At 40.7% G+C, this 18,509-nt stretch overlaps 1 protein-coding gene across 2 annotated transcripts in view; it reads left to right on the top strand.

The window, feature by feature from the left end:
- The window catches only part of CCBE1 (collagen and calcium binding EGF domains 1), a 184,854-nt gene that overhangs the window by 131,133 nt on the left and 35,212 nt on the right, over positions 1–18,509 (top strand). The window lies entirely within an intron of this gene.

The raw sequence follows: 18,509 nt of genomic DNA, 5'->3' as shown, positions 1-18,509 counted from the left end.
GGGCTTACATTGCAGTGTAGACATACTCTAATGTCTACACTACAATAAAACACCTGTGGCTTCCCCAAGTCAGCTGACACAGGCTCGTTCTGCGGGGGCTATAAAATTGTACTGTAGATGTCCAGGCTTGAGCTGGAACCCGGGCCCTGATAGCCGAAGGGGGGGGGGGGTGTCCCAGAGCCCTTGAGGTTGCAGCCCAAGCCTGGATGTCTACACTGCAATTTTATAGCCCTGTGATCCCAAGTCAACTGTGTGGAGTTTTATTACAGTGTAGACATACGCTAAGAGACCTGAAGAAGAGCTCTGTGGAGCTCGAAAGCTAGTCTCTTTCACCAACAGAAGGTGGTGCAATAAAATATATTACCTCACCCACCTTGATGCTCTCTAAATATATATAAATATAAATAAATCATACTAATAATGATTGATTCAACAGCTTCACGACTCACTGCGCATAATCCACCCTGCAGCAAATAACCTGCAGCTGAGCATGTCTAAAAATAATCCATGGCACTGAGACTACATTATAATAACACTATATAATTCACCAAACTTTTATACAGTGTTATTTTACAAGCAAATCACTTCTTTATGCTGGAAGTGGTTCATAGAATAGAGATGTACTCGAGCCAAATAATGACTTTTCTATCTGTAGCATATGTCTTTATCATCTCCTTGGGTAATAAACATTCATCTGGCATGGTCACTTGAACAATTATTTCTTTTCTCATCCAATTCATTAACTCTGTGTCTTAATTATCAGTTTTATCTTTAAAAGGTCTTTTCTGAGAAAAATGAAGCAGAAAAGAGAGAAACATCTGGATAAGTTAAACACACTTGAAATAATTTCTTTGCTGTCCCTATAGCGATTTTGTTAACTCACATTGAGAAGTTAATTCCATGTTCTTTGTGCTGCTTTTGATGTTAGAAAATGTATTAACAGAACAATTTTTCCATAGTCTCATTGCTTTGATATATCAATATTGATCTGAGCTGGTCAACATTTTTTGTTTGAAAATGCAATTTTTCTAATCTAAAATTTTGGAGGAAAATTTTTGTTTCATTCTAAATTTTCTGCATTTTCTGGGGTTGTTTTGTCCCCACCTTTTTCTTCTTTTTCCTATTTTGCCAAGGGAAAAGAATGGGGGAAAGAGAGATTCATAGATTATATGGACAGAAGGTACCATTGTGTCCATCTACTCTGCCCTTCTGTATAACACAGGCCGTAGAACTTCCCCAAAATAATTCTTAAAGCATATCTTTTTAGAGAAATATCCAACCTTGATTTAAAAATTATCAGTGATGGAGAATCCACCACAAGCCTTGGTAAATTGTTCTGATGGTTAATCACTCTCACGATTAAAAATGTACGCCTTGTTTCCAGTCTGAATTTGTCTAGCTTCAACTTCCAGCCATTGGATCATGCTATAACTTTTTCTGCTAGATTGAACAGCCCCTTATTAAACACATGTTCCCCATGTAGCTCCTTACAGACTGTAATCAAGTGACCCCTTAAACTTCTCTTTGTGAAAGTAAATAAATTGAGCTCCTTGATTCTATCACAATAAAGTATATTTTCTAATCATTCTGGTGGCTCTTTTCTGAATTCTCTCCAACATCCTTCTTGAACAGTTGGCACCAGAACTGGACACAGTAACCCAGCAGTGGTTACACCATTACCAAATACAGAGATAAAATTATCTCTATTTCTACCTAATATTCCCATTTTTGCATCCCAGGATCACATTGGCTCTTTTGGCCACAGTGTCACACTGGGAGCTCATGTTCAGTTGACTGTCCACCCTCCCCACTCCCCTCCCCAAATTTTTCTCAGAGTCATTGCTTGCCAACATAAAGTCCTCCTTCCTGTAAGTATGGCCTACAACCTTTGTTCCTAGATGTATACATTTATATTTAGCTGTATTAAAATGCATGTTGTTTGCTTGCCAGGTCACTCTGAATCAGTGACCTGTCCTCTTCATTATTTACCACCAACCCAATTTGTGTGTCAGCTGCAAATTTTATCTTTGATGACTTTGTTTTCTTCCAGGTCATACATAAAAATGTTAACTAGCATAGGGCCAAGAACTACTTCCTGTGGGACCCCACTGGAATCACACCTGCTTGATGATGATTCCCTGTTCACAGTTACATTTTGAGACATATCAGTTATCCCATTTTTAATCCATTGAATGTGTGCCATGCTAAGCTTATATTCTAGTTTTTTAATCAAAATGTCATGTGGCACCAAGTCAAACACCGACAGAAGTCCAAGTATATCAATGCTATTAATTTTATCAACCAGACTTTGGTTGTACTGTCATCAAAAAAAGATATTAAGTTAGTTTGACAGGATCTATTTTCCATAATCCTATGTGGATTTGCATTAATTACATTACCCTCCTTTAACTCTTTATTTATCGAGTCCCAGATCAGCTGCTCCATTATCTTATCCAGGATTGATGTCACGCTGATAGGCCTAAAATTACCCAGGTCATCCCACTTCCCCTTTTGAAAAATTGGCACAACATTAACTTTCTTCTTGAACTTCCCCAGTGCTCCAAGACCTATTGCAATCATGGTCCAGGGAGAGTATCACACAGCCCTTTAAAGCTCTTGGATGCAAGTTATCTGGACATGCTGATTTAAAAATGTCCAACTTTACTAGGTTCTGTTTAACATCCTCCAGAGATGCTAGTAGAATGGAAAGAGTGTTATCATTACTATATGATGAGATTGTATCATCTAGTTTTCCCCGAAATACAGAACAGAAATATTAATTGAAAACTTGTGCCTTTTCTCTGTTATTGTTGATAATTTTACAATTTCCATCTAGTTATAGACCAATACTGACAATGGTATTGGTCTAGAACTAGATGGAAATTGTAAAATTATCAACAATAACAGAGAAAAGGCACAAGTTTTCAATTAATATATATATATATAATTTATAATATATAATATCTTATTGTCCTTATCTCTGTTGACAATAGAGGTCTCCTTGTGTCCTTTGGCTTCCCTTATCAATTTTCTACAATTCCTAACTTCTAATTTATATTAACTACTGTGTCAATTTCCCCTTTCTTCCGTTTAAAAAAAAATTTACAGCTGCCTTCACTTCCTGTCTAAAGGATGTCAGATTTTTAACCAGTAAAACCTTCTTCCTCAATTGTGGCTTTTTGAGCATTTAGTAAGGTGTCCTTTAGTGAGTCACAATTATCGTTCACATTTTTTCAATTGAATTCTTCTTCCAAGCTGATTTGGCTCAAAATTGTTTTGAACGCCCCCTTTTATTAGCCCTATTAAAGCATAATGTGTGTTTATATGGCTGGTCTGAACTATAGTTTGCAGATAAAGGAAGTGGGAGGGGACTAAAACACCAACATATTTTCAGGTTTTCAAAAAAATGTTTTTTGTTATTAATTGAAAAACTGAAATTTTTTCAGGGTTTTTTTTTTTTTTGTATTTTCCACTTTTTAAAACTTTTCAAGCAATCATGTAGCAAGCATTTGTCTTCCATGCATATAGCGTGATTAGAAAGGTAAGTTGTCTGTTTTTTCTTAGGACTTGTTTAAGGATGGGTGAAATCCTAGCTCCAACATTCCCATTGTCTTCAGGGGACCAGAATTTCACCCTATATCTCTGGCCATTACTGGTCATATCAAAGCATTTTGTGTTAAAATGTGTACATTAAATCCAGGTAAGTGTGCGCCTTCTCAGTCCTTCCACAAAAAATCAAATTTATACCGTCAGTCGTTAGACAATATGTAAACAGTGCCCAGGAGACAACTAGCGATTTTTCTGAAGCAGGAATAGCAAGGTAGCAGCTTACTAGTGTGATTTACTTTACAAGCAGCATATTGTTGAAGGGGGTTGACAGGTTTTTGATTCATAGCCATACAGATTCATGGGGACTTTTTTTATTTTGATAAATGCAGAGTACTGGAAATTTATTGTCCTTTCATTCTCAGGAATACATGTGACTGAAAAAGAAATTCCAGTATAGTATGAAAGAGAAGCAGAGGCTAATAAATTTTAAATATCAGGCTGGTAAAACTTTGTGCAAGTGACATTTGAATGAAAATGTTTGTTCTGAAGGAGTAAAGGAATTCTCAGAATTTAAATTGCTTTCTTTTGTGGTATCTGTCACAGTTACTCTGACCCCTTCATTGAATGTGCACCCCCTTCTCCGGTCTTAGGCCATCACCTGTGCTCAGGTGGGATTCAAGTGATTCTCCCACTCTCAGACCATATCCTGAGTAGCAATCCTCAGGTATTAACTGCAGTTAGCTCAGCAGGTATGACTTAAGCTCAAACTCTTCAGTTCTGTTCCCTCTGGAGCAATGCCAGTGGTGATCAGTGACCAAACAGCTACCTCAAAGCAAAGTATTGTTCATTTGGAATGAAAGCATTTCAGAGAAAACATACATCTTTAAACCAATAAACCAGCCTACACACATGCCTGCTTGCTAAGTATCTAGCCTTTTTCCATATGGAAAGTCTGGAAGGATTATTTCTTTAGAGATTCTTCTGTAGTGCCTCTCTCTGTGACCGCTTGCCTCCCTGTCAAACCTCAGGGACAGCTCCCTGGGTAGCCCATAGCAACTCAATGCCTTTGGGAATAACAGATCTAAGTGTATGTCTACACTGCAGTAAAACACCCGTGGCTGGCCTGTGTTAGTTGACTTGGGCTCATGGGACTCAGGCTCTGGGGCTATAAAATTGCATTGTAGACATTCAGGTCGGGCTAGAGCCCGGGCTCTGGGATCCCTCCCTCCTTACAGGATCTGGGAGCCCAGGCTCCAGCCAGAGGTCAAACATCTACACTACAGTTTTACAGCCCCACGAGCCCGAATCAGCTGACAAAGGCCAGCCAGAGGTGTTTTACTGCACTGTAGACATACCCTAAGAGTTCTGGGAGTGTTCAGTAGAACAGGAGCTGAGCAGTCCAGAGAGATGCTCAGAGGACTCGGGGGCTGACATGTGCCTATCACTATCTTGTGCAGAGCAAGCAAAGCCTGCGAAGGCCTGGAAGGCAGTGCTTGTGTGCCAGGGAGCTGATCCGTAGCAAGCATAGACAAGACTTCCTCGTACTAAGGCAGGGGTGGACAAACTTTTTGGCTCGAGGGCCACATCTGGGTATGGAACCTGTATGGCGAGCCATGGATGCTCATGAAATTGGGGGTTGGGTGAGGGCTCTGGCTGGGGTGCAGGCTCTGGGGTGGGGCCAGAAATGAGGAATTCAGGGTACGGGAGGGGGCTCCAGGCTGGACAGGGGGTTGGGACATGGGAGGGGATAAGGGGTGCAGGCTCCAGGCAGTGCTTACCTCAAGCAGCTCCCAGAAGCAGTGGCATGTCTTCTCTCCAGCTCCTACGCGGAGGCACGGCCAGGTGGTTCTGCACACTGCCCCGTCCACAGGTGTCGCCCCTGCAGCTCCCATTGGCCATGGTTCCCGGCCAATGGGAGCTGCGGGGGCAGCGTGCACAGCCCCCTGGTTGCCCTTAAGTGTAGGAGCCAGAGGGAGGACATGCCACTGCTTCCAGGTGCCGCGTGGAGTGGGGCAAGCCCTGGACCCCACTCCTTGGTGGAAGCTCGAGGGCCGGATTAAAATGTTTGGAGGACCGGATGCTGCCCCCAGGCCATAGTTTGCCCACCCCGTACTAAGGACAGGTGGGGCAAGGTGCCTCACAACACTGCGTACCTCAGGGAAATGTCACATGTTCCCTTTCTTTGACAAGTCAAAACCAAATAGCTGTTTCTGAAACAAGGCCTTCTAACATTGGGTTGGGGCAGAGAGATGTGGTGGGGGGGGGGTTGAAATCCTGGCCCCACTTAAGTCAATGGGCATTTTGCCATTGACTTCAGTGGGGCCAGGATTTCACCCTCTTCTATTTATGCTGCAAATTATGACCCGGATTCAGGAAAACATCCTTTTATAGGATAGCATTTAAGCATCCAATTCCATTCTGTGCAAGTAAATGGGACATACTTAAAGGTAACCACATGCTTAAGTACTGTCCTGTATCTTGGTCTGTGGGTCTAATTCTAATCATATTGTTATCAGTGGCAAAACTGCCATTGACTTTCTGGAGAACAGGGTCAAGCTCTTATGCAACAGCCTCCCCAGTTTGGACAGTGTTATTGACTTCACTCAATATTTGTCTCATTTGGAAACCTAACTTTTAAAATCTGAATTCCTTGTACTATTTGTATGATGTGTTTGGGTGTGCGTGCATATGTGAACTGTGTGGTTGCCTTTATTGTTTATTAAAAAAAGGTTTTATTGGGCATTGCTTATACAGCATTTTGTGATGAAAGATGCTATATAAATTGGACTGGATTCAGTAAATCTAACAACTTGCCAACAACTTATTTCTGTTTGACTTCAGTGACCTAGCAACAGAACAGCAGCCAGCTAATGAGCACAGCGTTCCTTACAGCATGCTTTGGCACTGCTTTCAGTACTGAAATGGAATTTATGGCTTTCTATCTAGAATGCATTTTTTTGTAGGAAATTGGAGCCACAAAATGAAGAGTCATGGAAGTTTAAGAATTCCAAGACACTGGACAGATGTGCAATGATTAGCACTGTACTCTGGCTCACCTTTGTTTAGATAAATAACTGAACCTGCACCATCAGCAAGACATGCTGTTTACAGGCTAAGAAGGAAATTTGGCTCCAAGTCCTCTAATTGGAAGTCGTCGATGGTGAAAAAACGTCTTTATTCTCTTTTCTTATTTTAAATGTCAAGTGGGCTCAATTTTTGGATGTCTTCAAATGAGGTTTAGAAAATGAATACTTTTTGCAGAAGAAATCACATAAGAATAAATCCTACCTTGCCACCCTGTGAGAATGAATATAAAATCATTTAATTATATTGAACAAAGCCATGTTTGTTGTATATTGTTGTATTATACACAACAAACACGTAGCAAATAAGAACAAAGCCATGTTTATTGTGTGTGTGTGTATAAATATATATATCTATAATACAACAATATACAACAAGCATGGCTTTGTTCAATATAATTAAATGATTTTATATATATTAAAATCATTTAATTATATAAAAAATGAAGTTATTTACTTTTTTTCCAAAATGTCACATCTGTTATCATAAATTTGATTTATTGAAATCCAAATAAATTTTACCTGTGCATTTAAACAATCATTTCTTGGTATAGGTCAACAAATTAAACAGAGCTGTCAAAAGAGGAGGGAAGGGAGATAGCATAGAAATCTGACGGCACATAAGAATATGAAAACTGGGTCTGAGCAGACAATATTAGTCACCCCTCTTATTTAATCATATCATTATTTTTTTGACAATCTAATCAAAAATTGTATGAACATTCGCTTGCATTAACCCCCATTTAAAAACAGGAAAATATGGTCCAAAACCATAAAAAGAAGGGGGAAAAAAGAAACCAAAATTCCAGTTTTATCCGCATTATCTTCAAGAAGGTGATATACATTCACTTTCTGGAGGTACCTAGTGAATCTAACTGGTGGCTCTTTAAGGTAGGCAGAGGACGTACTGCCCAGCATTATTGGAGTCACACACTTACACTGTGCTCTAAACTTGCTTTGATCAAGTTCACATACTAGTTTTGCTTGCCGCTTTCAGACATCATTAAGCTAAACTTTCTCAAACTGCCTGTGGTAAGCCGCCCCGCTGATTGGTGATGTCAGAATAGAACTGTGGCTATTTTACACGACACTTCCAGGAAATAATATGATAGTTCAGCATCAAGATTTAAGATATATTGTGTAGACATGAAAAATACCTTTCTTGAGGCCTGGTTATGTTTGGCGGTGGCAAAGGCCAATATTATGTATTTCCCCACAGAACAACATTGAGGCTTCCCAAAAAGTCTGAGAACTCATAAGAACAGCCATGCTTGGTTAGACCAATGGTCCATCTAGCCCAGTATCCTGTCTTCCGACAGTGGCCAATATCAGGTGCTTCAGAAGGAATGAACAGAACAGGCAATCATCAGGTGATCCATCATCCCCTGTCATCCACTCCCAGCTTCTGGCAAGCAGAGGGTAGGGACACTCAGAGCATGGGGTTGCATCCCTGACTCTCCTGGCTAATAGCCACTGATGGACCTATCCTCCATGAATTTATCTACTTCTGTTTTGAACCCTGTTATAGTTTTGGCCTTTACAGCTTCCCCTGGCAATGAGTTTCACAAGTTGATTGTGTGTTGGGTGAAGAAGTACTTCCTTTTGGTTGTTTGAAACCTGCTGCCTATTAATTTCATTGGGTGACTCCTAGTTCTTGTGTTATGTGAAGAATAAATAACATTTCCTTATTCTCTTTCTCCATACCAGTCAAGATTTTACAGACCTCTGTCATATCTCCTATTAGTTGGCTCTTTTCCAAGCTGAAAAGTCCCAGTCTTTTTAATCTCTCCTCATATCGGCTGTTCCATATCCCTAATCACTTTTGTTGCCCTTCTCTGTACCTTTTCCAGTTCTAATATATCTTTTTTGAGATGGGGTGACCAGATCTGCATGCAGTACTCAAGATGTGGGCATACCATGGACTTACATAGAAGCATTATGATATTTTTGTCTTATTGTCTATCCCTTTCCTGATGGTTCCTAATATTCTGTTAGCTATTTTGACTGCCACTGCACGCTGAGTGGATGTTTTCAGAGAAATTTACCCACAATGACTCCAAGATCTCTTTCTTGAGTGGTAACAGCTAATTTAAACCCCATCATTTTGTATGAAAAGTTGGGATTATGTTTTTCAATGTGCATGACTTAGCAGTTATCAACATTGAATTTCATCTGCCATTTAGTTGCCCAGTCATCCAGTTTTGTGAGAGCTCTTTTTAACTCTTCACAGTCTGCTTTAGACTTAACTATCTTGAGCAATTTTGTATTGTCTACAAATTTTGCCACCTCACTATTTACCCCTTTTTCGAGATCATTTATGAATATGTTGAACAGACTGGTCCCAATACAGACCCTTGGGAGACACCACTATTTACCTCTTTCCATTCTGAAAACTGACCGTTTATTCTTACCCTTTGTTTCCTATCTTTTAACCAGCTGCTGATCCATAAGAGGACTTTCCCACTTATCCCATGGCAGCTTACTTTGCTTAAGAGCCTTTGATGAGGGATCTTGTCAAATGCTTTCTGAAAGTCTCAATACTATATCCACTGGATCTCCCAGGTCCACATGTTTGTTGACCCCCTCAAAGAATTCTAATAGATGGGTGAGGCATGATTTCCCTTTATAAAAGCCATGTTGACTCTTCTGCAACAATTCGTGTTCATTTATGTGTCTGAAAATTCTGTGGTTTACTGTAGTTTCAACCAGTTTGCCTGGTACTGAAGTTCGGCTTACTGGCCTGTAATTGTCAAGATCACCTCTCGAGCCTTTTTTAAAAAATTGACGTCACAATAGCTATCCTCCAGTCATCTGGTACAGAAGCTGATTTAAGTAATAGGTTACATATCACAGGTGGCAGCTCTGCAATTTCATTTTTCACTTCCATCAGAACCCAGTCTGTACCATTTGGAAATGGAAATGCCAGTAAGGTTGTTTTCTTTAATTATCAATTAGAAGGGAGGGTCACAGGAACCATCCTTACAAGTACGGAATCTCAACAGCTTGGCTCTGCCAACTGGTGAGACCATCTCTGTCCCCTGTGCCCTACTGCCACAGCTACGCTCAGCAGAGGCCCTGGAACTTTATCCCCCCTTGTTACGAGGCTGCAGGTGGGATTTTCTTTCTAAGGGCCCCTTTCCCTTGGCAGAGCTTTGCAATGCATTGACCTTTTGGGCATGCTGCAAAGCCAGTGTGTCGAAGGAGTGTTGGCTCAGAGGGCTAAGAGAGGGGTTTTTGTCTAGTGGGAAAGAGGGGTTACAGCTGTATCGGTCACAAGAGTGGTGATCAAATGATATGTGGTAGGGGAGTGCTGCTGCTCTGGTCAGGCTTTATTTTGTAAGTCTAGATGGCTCCCATTGCCATAATGTTTGATTATCTCTCAGTCTTTAATATATTCAAAGAAACACCCCACTGTGAGATGGGGCACATTTTACTAATTGGGAACTGCGGCACAAAGAGACTAAGGGCCAGACCCACAAAGGGACTTAGTCACCTAACTACCACTTTAGGTGTCTACATCGAACATTTAGGCACACTGAGATCCTCAAAACCCTCACTCCCCTGCCAGCTAACCCTAGAGGACCTATGTTTCTGCTGGAAAAGTCCCAATGGTGCCTACATTTCTGCTGGTGGACATGTGCAAAACCATCTAAGTCCTGGTGCCACTGAGCTGCCTGGTTCCTTACCTCAAGACCTGGAAGGATTTTCAAAAAAATCATTCCCCTTCCTGTGTCACCTGCAGGGTCTGATCCATTATGCATTTTCTACTAGACTGCGCCTCACACAAAAAACAGCGGGGGGCAACCAGACTGGGACTATTCTGGTCTGCGACTTGTGGGTGGATGGGGAGCCACTCACCTGTCCTGTTGGCGTGCTAAATTCAAGCTCCTGCACCAATGAATATTAATTTATTTATACAAAGTGGAACAGCTCCAACAGAATGGATTAAAAAAGCAACACCCTGGAATACCCAATACCCTGGTGGTTAGGGCATCACCTGTGATATTGCAGACCCAAGTTGAAGTCCCTGCTCCAAATTAGGAAAAGCAGGCATTTCACATTGCAGGTGAGTTCCTGAACCACTGGGCTATTGGTTTTCCTAAGAAAGGGCTGAATGGACCTGGCTTAGGTGCCTAAATCCAGGAGCGGGTTCACAGCTGTGAATCCCAAGCAGAGGTAGGCACCTAACTATCTTTTGGGGGGTGCAGGTTAGGAGATTTTTAGTAAATTCCAAATCTTCAAATTGTTTGTTTCAAAAGAATCCATTTTTCCAGGTGAGCTGGTTATTATCTCATCTCAGCACATCCATCACCAGGAGCCTCAAGAGTTGGATCTGTTTGATCTTAGTGAGACGTTGTCTTACTGAAGGAGTTTTGTAGTTAATTTCTTTTGAACACACCTTTTGAAATTGATTAGAGTCAAGATCACAGTGTCTCTTTATCGATGGATGTGCAGCCAGTTTCCTTCATGTGAAAATACTGAGTTCTTCAGTAGCCCTGCAAAGTAATTCATCATTCTGTCATTTTTGCAATGTCCTCTGTAAGTTAGGAAGCCAAGAAACACAATTTCTAGTCACGCATCATAAAACTCCTGTGTCCATAAAAACACCAGGAGAAAACAACACTTCAAATGGCTGAGAGAGAGAGAGAGAGAGAATCAGATAATAATACATTTCAGTAACGGACAGCCAAATAGCATGTCAGAAAGCTTTCAAAATCACAGGATCAATGGAGCTTTGTAGATTTTTAACAGCTGAGGATCTGGCCTGTGGCATATGTTTGGAGAATGAGTAATATAGTGCATGCATTTTCAGTCTTATCAAGGGCTTCACCTTAACAGCAACCAAAAAAGGATTTCTTTCCTGATAAAAATGTTAATAACTAGAGCCAAGCAGCATTTTGTTTTAAAGAAAACAGTAATGCACAACTAGACTGAATTACTAACTGCAATTGCTGGTCAGAAACATGACCTTCATTCATATCCTTAAAAATCCATTTATCAGTTGAAATCTTACTTTCAAGAAATTAAGTGTTTTACTACACCAGCTGATTCTCAGGTCTCTGACTTCTTCAGTTTCCTTGTCCCATGGGGATCTTCTTGATCTTTACTCAGTCCAAATTCTCATTTTGCTCTCCAAGAAATTAGTCAATGAGTTAGTGTCAACACAGTACATATGTTGTGGTCCCAGGTACCAGGAAGATTCTTTAAATCCGGTATAGTCAATAAGCAGACCGCGGGCCAAATCTGGACCGCCAGATGCTTTTGAACAGACCCCGAAATCTTTTTATTTACTTATTATTATAATTATTGTTTTTTTTTAAATTATATTCTCTGGAGTCTTGGTCTTGACTATACCTTGACCAAGAAATGTGGACCTTGACAAAAAATAATTGACTACCCCTGTTTTAGATAATAGGCACCTGCTGCTCCTTATATTATTCAGTCTCATTGAAATCAATGGAAAGGCTTCTTCAGAAGAGGGAGAGTGCCTTAATGTGGTGATGTAGTCCCAGCTCATTTTGTTCTGATGATCATAGGCTCAGTCCAATTACCAATGAAGTCACAAGGAGTCTTTCCATTGACTGCAATGTCAGTTGGAACTAGACCAATGAGAGGAATATGCAGAGGAAGAGAGAGGAATCCCACTTTTGCAGGTAAGATGTCCAGGATAGTAAATGCTGCCTTGGCTGCATTTATCTTTTCAGATAGCTGACTCAGTCTAGAAAAGAGGACTCAGTCTAGAAACCATGGCAAAGCTTATGATACTGAACTTCTGCCTACACCATTTGCTGTTACTCAAGATTTTGGTATGTATCCCAAATAAAAACAAAGCATGTTCTTTCAGTTTTAGATCATGTTGCCCAAAACGGCATAAATCTTCTGTGTATGTGAAATATAGATACCCACAGCTACTGGGTTACTGAGCACTCTTGCACTACATATGGGCCTTATTTGTCCATGCAAGATTTGACAGGCAATGCAGGAGCTCATTTGGATTTTATATATAATTTTTAAAAAACAAAGATTTTTGTAGCAGTTTGGTTCACTTCTAAACAATTCATCAGCCAGGTATAGAAGTTAAGTATGCCTTTTTTGTATTTCTTTTAGAGTCTTGCATATTTCTGAAATTCAGGAAGATCAAAGAAGCACTTCGGACCGTCACAATAAGTATCCCTTCTGTGTACATATTACAAAGGCTCCCTTGTGTTATTAAGCACAGCAGGTTCACTTGAAGCTCTTGCTGAACCTCTGATCTGTGAGATAGTGCATAGTTTGTTGTAAGTTCATGTTATGATATTCTTTGAGTAGGTCTGGTTGAGAATTTTCTGGTGAATTTTTTTTCAACGGAAAATTGGGTTTTCGATTAAATGAAAATTTTCGTGGAATAGAGCCTTGAAATTTTGGATTTTTCACTGGAAAACCCCAAATCTAAAAATTTTCCCCTGAAAACCTGAAGTGTTTTGATTTTTGAGTTTTTGGTTGAAAATTTTCCTGCATTTTGGAAAAAAAAAAAGGCAAAGTTTGCCACTGAATTTTGATGAAAATGTGTTTTGTTTTCACCAAGATGTTCCATCGAGAAAAATACTAATTTCTGACCAGCTCGATTTGATATGGCCTCTCACTACATTAAGAGGATGGATACCTGGAAATGGATGAATATTATATACATCTAAGGCCATGTACACACTTTCAATTAGAATGTTACAGAATGCTGACAGCTGTAGAATTATGACACCTCCCTGATACTTTTCAGAGTGGCAGCCGTGTTAGTCTGTATTCGCAAAAAGAAAAGGAGGACTTGTGGCACCTTAGAGACTAACCAATTTATTTGAGCATAAGCTTTCGTGAGCTGCAGCTCACTTCATCGGATGCATTCCTTAATAGATTTCCACTCCATATGGCTAAATGCAGTGCCTTGCATAATGACAGGTTTCAGAGTAACAGCCGTGTTAGTCTGTATTCGCAAAAAGAACAGGAGAACTTGTGGCACCTTAGAGACTAACCAATTTATTTGAGCATAAGCTTTCGTGAGCTGCAGCTCACTTCATCGGATGCATCCGATGAAGTGAGCGCATCCGATGAAGTGAGCTGCAGCTCACGAAAGCTTATGCTCAAATAAATTGGTTAGTCTCTAAGGTGCCACGAGTACTCCTTTTCTCCCTGATACTGTGACTCTTTTAATACTTCAGGTGCCAGATTTTGGGAGATGGGGCTTCCTGCAGTCTTCATTCAGGATAAACTCCTATTTAAAACAGTGCTTTTCCTGAATGAACACTATATGATTGAGCTCATGGAAACCTGGGAAACTGACAGGAAACATTGTTATAACATTTTCTGGTAGGTAGACCACCCTGTTACATGATATGAAAGGCAGGTGTGCCAAAAAGTTACTGTTGTTTGGAAATATAACTTAATAATGAACCAAGCTAATTTCACAGCAGATCCACAACTGTTTCACATTCCAAGGCAGCTAAATATTATCCACTGTATTTGATTCACACTTAAATGTACAACTGCCTAGCGACAGTCATGAAGAAAATTGTTCAGTGCTTAGAAAGATCAGTAGCAGCCTGCTTGCTTCTTATTATCTATAATGAGATCATAATTATGCAATGTTGATTAGAAATGTCAGCCAGGTTCTAAGAATAAGTTTTAGCATTAAAGTACCTCTGTTAATAATCAACTTAAGTGTCAGTTATTTTGATAAATTGATTTTCAGGAATGTAGCTGGCCTAAAGAATGTAAAGGTCATCAAGAATACATCCCAGGCTGTGTTAATTGGAATTAGAGCTGTAATATGATGTTCAAGGCAGCAAGTACTATAGTATTGTATTTTCTGTGCATTAACCCTAACCTATCAGATCCCCTTGCAAAATCATGTCAAATTAATGTTTGCTATTTAGAAAAGTCATGTATCAAAAAAGGAGTTGGCATCAAGAAAAGAAGCCTATATTCTGAATTGGGAATTTACTTATAGTGGATTGTATGGGGGCAAGAATGCAGTTTCTGAGGCCTGGTTAGGTCCTTTTTATGCCATTCCCTCATGACTTAAAGCTACCATGAAGAGGAGCAGGGATAATCCGGAGGAGGGGAGATCAGCAACTTCTGTTCTCCCTGTCTCATAAAACAAGACTAAGGGGACATTCAGTTAAATTAAATGGTGAGAAATTCAGAAGCGAGAGAAGGAAATACTTCTTCTTTTTTTTTTGTTTTTTTTTGCACATTGTGGAATTAAGCTGTGGAACTCATTGCCTCACTGTGTCATTAAGGCCAAGAACCTAACAAGACTGAAAAAGGGGTTGGCTCTTTATCTGGATACCAAGAATACCCAGAGTAGTAATAAATGAATGACAACAGACATTCTGGAAGAACTACTGAATCTCATGCTTCAGGGCTTAAACCAGTCTCTAACTATTAGCGATCAGGACGTGACTGTGACGAAGTGGGACTGTTCTTAATGTTCTCTCTGAATACTGTGTGGGTGCCTCAGTTTCCCCTATGCATTTCTTAAGTATCTAGGTGGTGGGATAAGAGTGTGTGATTGCTGGAGAGCCCTACAGGGCCGGTGTGATGGTGTTTGCACAGAAAATGGCTGACACCCTGTCTCCTGGCAACTGATGGCCTGGGCCCCTCCCCTGCAAGGTGCCAACTGAAGGTGTTGGAGAACAAAGAGATCAGGTGGCCTCCTGGCCCAGGAAAGAGACAAAGGCGAGAGGAGGGGCAGGAGAGTTTCAGTTTGGATCTGGCCGGAGAGATGGGGGAGGTCCAGACCCGGGGTATGGCCTCCGTGCCCCAAGATGGACCTGACTTAGGGGTCCTATTTCTATACCTACAAGCTCTGTTTTAGACTGTGTTCCTGTTGTCTAATAAACCTTCTGTTTTACACTGGCTGAGAGTCACGTCTGACTGTGGAATTGAGATGCAGGGCCCACTGGCTTCCCCAGGAGCCTGGCCTGTGCAGACTTGCTATGGGAAGTGCACGGTGGGGCAGGGGATGCTGAATGCTCCGAGGTCAGACCTAGGAAGGTGGAAGCTGTGGAAGTTTCTTGCCCTGGAGACAGTCTGCTCAGAGAGAGGAGGCTCCCCCAGAGTCCTGACTGGCTTCATCTGGAGCACTTCCAGAGCATTGCCCGGTGACTCCGTGACAGTGACCTATATAGGGGAAAACTGTCCCACATCTGCCTGTCTTGGGGTTTTTGCATTTTCCTTACAAGATCTGGAACTGGCCACTGCCAGAGATTGGATACGGGTTAGATAGACTTTGGGTCGGGTCCAGTGTCACAATGCTTCTTATGTTGGGGAACCTCTTTTACACCCAGTATCATGAAGAGACACTGCCCCCTCATTATTATTATTATGTATTATTTGTTTGTTTGTATTACTATAACACCTGGAGCTCTAGTTGTGGTAAGTGCTGTACAAACACAGAACAAAGGCAGTCCCTGCCCCAAGGAGCTTACAATCTAAGTATTGGACAAGAGACAATAGCTGGATACAGATGGATAAAAAGATGGGAGAGTACAAGGACACAATGAGACGGTATTGGTCAGCATGATTGGCTGTGGTCTCAGCATGCCAGCAGCCTAACTGTTGTCAAGTTTTTATAGACCTCACAGTCAATGAGAGTTTTGAGCATCTGCACATTCTGGGGTGGGAAGGAGTTTGTACAGGGCAGGGGAACAAGCTAACATAATAATTCAGAAGGGAAGATACATTATCTTTAGACTCACACAGTTTAGCTTGCAAAAAAACCCACAAGTATTTGATTTAGGAGGATAAGACCCAATCCTGAAAGATACTGAGCATTTTGACCCTGATCCTGCAAAGCATGTGCATAGCTTTAAGCATCTGAGTAGTTTATTACATTCTCTACTACTACCAGCTGGTTTCTTCACTGGTCTGTGCCTCTACTGCCTACAAGGAGACTGTGCTATCAGTCTCGCCCTATCCTGAAGAGGAAAGGCGATGACTGTGCATTTGGAAAGCCGCCTGCATAGCTTGAAGCATCTGAACAGCCTCCCTGATGCACCTTTGAACTTTTTCCTCCTTCATTTGTTTGTCTTGAAGATAAGACTTCACAGCAGTGTTTGTAGTGAAGTCTAATGAGGACCAGTGTTTGCATAACAAGGCAAAGCTTCCCCTGCAGCCATCCAAACTTCATTATATTTAATTTATATTCCAGCTAATCTTTGAAAGTGTATAAAATGTGCAGCCAAAGTTTGTTTTTACATAGTTTGGAATAATATATTGTTTGTTTTAAATGGTCAGTTGCAACTGATAGTTGTTTTAAATGCAACATAATGATATATTGTGATGAACTCTGGGTCTCCTAGGGGGTGCATTTGTGTCATTGACTTCCATTGCGTTAGCATTCTCCTGGGTCAATTATACATTTAAGGAGGAAAACAGAAGAGTGATTACTTCTTAGCTTACCAGACACTTTACTTCAGCACGTCTGCAAAACATTCTAGAGTCCATATCTCTAAAATCCCCAAGCTTTCAAAAACCAGATTAAGTCACTTAATTTAAATTTAATTCCACAGGAGGTTGAATGACAGGTTACTTCTGGGTAAGCAGTGCTGGCAATCCACAAGGAATGGAAAAGATCCCTCAGTCTTGGCACTTAGTATCGCTCTAATAGAGGACTGTAAAGATTGTATCGATTAGAATGTATTTAGAAATGCTATCAAGAAACTTGGAGGCTTATTGTAGCTCTGCCGTACAAAATAGAAACAGACAAATAATGCCCTATGTTTAAATGTGATTTCACACTCGCCTACACGTTTTCCCTACACCCAGAACTTTCTCATGTAGTGAACAGCTCAAGAAATTTCAGACCATATAGAGGTGTTAATATTTAAGTGTCCCTCTTTCTAGAACATTCTAAGTGCCCTATTAATCTTTCTGTAGTTAAAATAGCTCATTTATTTAATTGGTCATCTTTCCAGAGTTCTTTCAAATATGGGAAATGAATTATAACATTTAATCTTGTGCGTACCACTAGCAGAGATATAGGCCCTTCAGTCAGTTTACTTTAGCGCGGCAGATGCTTGGAAACGCTCTATGGCATGTCAGGAAAGTTATGATCATGGTGGTTTATATGTATAGCTCCAGAAGTATGTCATGTGCTTTCCACACAGAGGCATAAGTTGTCCAGGATTTTCAAAAGGGACTAATGATTTTGGGTTGCTGTGTTTGGGTGCCCAGTTCGAGCCCTGATTTTCAGATGGTGGGTGCTCATCACTTTCCAAAAATCAGGCCCTTTTAAAGTGTCTCAAGTAGACACCGAGAAGCTGAGGCACCAATAATCACTAGTCACTTTTGAAAATCTTGGCTAAGGACCCTGCCTTAGAATTGAGTGAATAAAGATCCAAAATGCTCTTGCCCTAGGAAATAGTACCAGGTCTTTTTCGACAGGCATCTTCTCGTCCAAACTTCCATACCCTCCATGAATTTTTTTTTTTTTTTTTTTTGGAATTGAGAAGCTCTCCACAAACTTCTCCACTTCTCTCCAAACACTCACCTTTTAAAAGCGCAGTCATCCAGCCTAAATAAGAGCCACAGAAAGCCCTGACTGAGGCAGAGCAGAGGGACACGATGCTCAGAGCTTTTTGGGGCTGAAGAACTTTGCTTTTCCACTTAGAGATCAGTATGCATCTAGGAGGGGAAAAAGCCTTTCATTTTGAAGTTTTCCATGCACCGTTTGTGCTAGTATGGATCATTTCAAATCTCTCTGTATACCCAGGAATAGAAATCACCAGTTTATTAATCAGTTTTTTGAATTAATGGCTTTTTAAATTTATTTTTGAGATCGGTTCTCAAATAGAACTTTTAAACCCTTTTAAAAAGTTGTTTTTAAAGGCCGTATCTCCTTTA

The sequence above is a fragment of the Lepidochelys kempii genome, chromosome 5 (assembly GCF_965140265.1).
Source record: "Lepidochelys kempii isolate rLepKem1 chromosome 5, rLepKem1.hap2, whole genome shotgun sequence".
Classification (NCBI taxonomy): Eukaryota; Metazoa; Chordata; order Testudines; family Cheloniidae; genus Lepidochelys; species Lepidochelys kempii.
Note: the sequence above shows the minus strand (reverse complement) of the source record. Positions and strands in the feature narration are given on the sequence as shown.